At 39.2% G+C, this 1,321-nt stretch overlaps 1 long non-coding RNA gene across 1 annotated transcript; it reads left to right on the top strand.

The window, feature by feature from the left end:
• Positions 1-6: 6 nt before the first annotated feature.
• Positions 7-1,064, top strand: LOC107302246. Its single transcript, XR_001549378.1, has 2 exons — positions 7-103; positions 896-1,064. It is a non-coding gene; the product is annotated as an uncharacterized LOC107302246 (long non-coding RNA).
• Positions 1,065-1,321: the final 257 nt, after the last annotated feature.

Genomic DNA, 1,321 nt, shown 5'->3' with positions numbered 1-1,321 from the left:
ATCACATATGAAGAACTCCGAAACAGAAACAGAGAAGGACAAGACGCTGGAATGGTGCAGAAACCTGAAATTCGAACGAGCTCGTTACCAATAAAGGAGAGAGGTAAATATTCAATCTATATAAATAAAAATGTAAATGTCCGTTTGTTCAAAATCTTAAATCTCCGAAAGTTCTTCACCGATTGCTTTGAAATTTTGATACAACGTTGCATTCGAATACGCACGTGTTTTTATATACCTATATTATATAGATGTCACACCTGTGACAGGTAAAAACATGCTTTTTTTGAAAAACAGCGCCATCTGTTGGACGTAAAAGCAACACACGCTTTTACCAGACTGAGCCACAGCAACGCGTGGCTGGGTACAGCTAGTAGGGAATATAATTGGTAATGGTACATTACAGCCAAAAGGAGCCAAGATTTTATATTGTGTATTTTAGTTGTGTTTGGAATACACAGCCATGAACTGGAAACAATATTTTTTTGAATTTATTTTTACACCGATCATTCCCTTTTGTTGGAATCATTGCTTTAAAGTGAGTTGTAGAATTTTAGCATTTTTTTTAATATATATAAAAAATCTGAGCAGCCAATAAAGCAGGTATATTACCTTGCACTATTTCGTCTAGCGATCTCAAATCAAAAAGAACAAAAAGAACGAGGACTGAATCGCTAGCTTTCAAGGCACTTTGATTTAAATCAAGTTATTATAATTAGAAAACAATATTGTCTTGAATCATGTTTCCCAAGCAACTACTTTCGTAAACAGTTATAAAATCTGACCAGTACTTACTCAAGCAGCCCACCAAGTTTCTTAACTTTTGTTGGTAAAATGGGCTGCAGGATTAGATCTTCTGTACGTGACTCTTTTCTTTTTCTTCTTCTTTTTTTAGCTAAGATTAATAAGTATGGAGATGTTTGGGAAGAGTGAAAATGCTGAAGTTCCTCAAGACCTGTCTTTGTTCCACTGTTTCAGCTTAATCATTGTTGGTCAAGTAGCTGAGTATTCTACTGTGAAATGGACACGTAATACATCTACAATAAAGATATATTTGTTTTCCATTTGCACTCATTGTTTTCCTGACTCCATCGCTGACTATAGGGGGCGAAACTTTGGCTTCCTCAGAGAGGGTGCGCAATCTGGGCGTCCTCCTGGATCCACGGCTGACACTGGAAGACCAGTTGGCGGCTGTGGCCAGGGGGGCGTTTTACCGGGTACGCCTGGTACGCCAGCTGCGGCCTTTTCTGGACCGGGATGCCTTGCGCACAGTTACTCATGCTCTTGTCACCTCCCGCTTGGACTACTGTAACGCTCTCTA

This window comes from Protobothrops mucrosquamatus, unplaced genomic scaffold (assembly GCF_001527695.2).
Source record: "Protobothrops mucrosquamatus isolate PMUCROS unplaced genomic scaffold, P.Mucros_1.0 scaffold38580, whole genome shotgun sequence".
Taxonomy (NCBI): domain Eukaryota; kingdom Metazoa; phylum Chordata; class Lepidosauria; order Squamata; family Viperidae; genus Protobothrops; species Protobothrops mucrosquamatus.
This window is presented reverse-complemented; position numbering and strand designations above follow the sequence as displayed.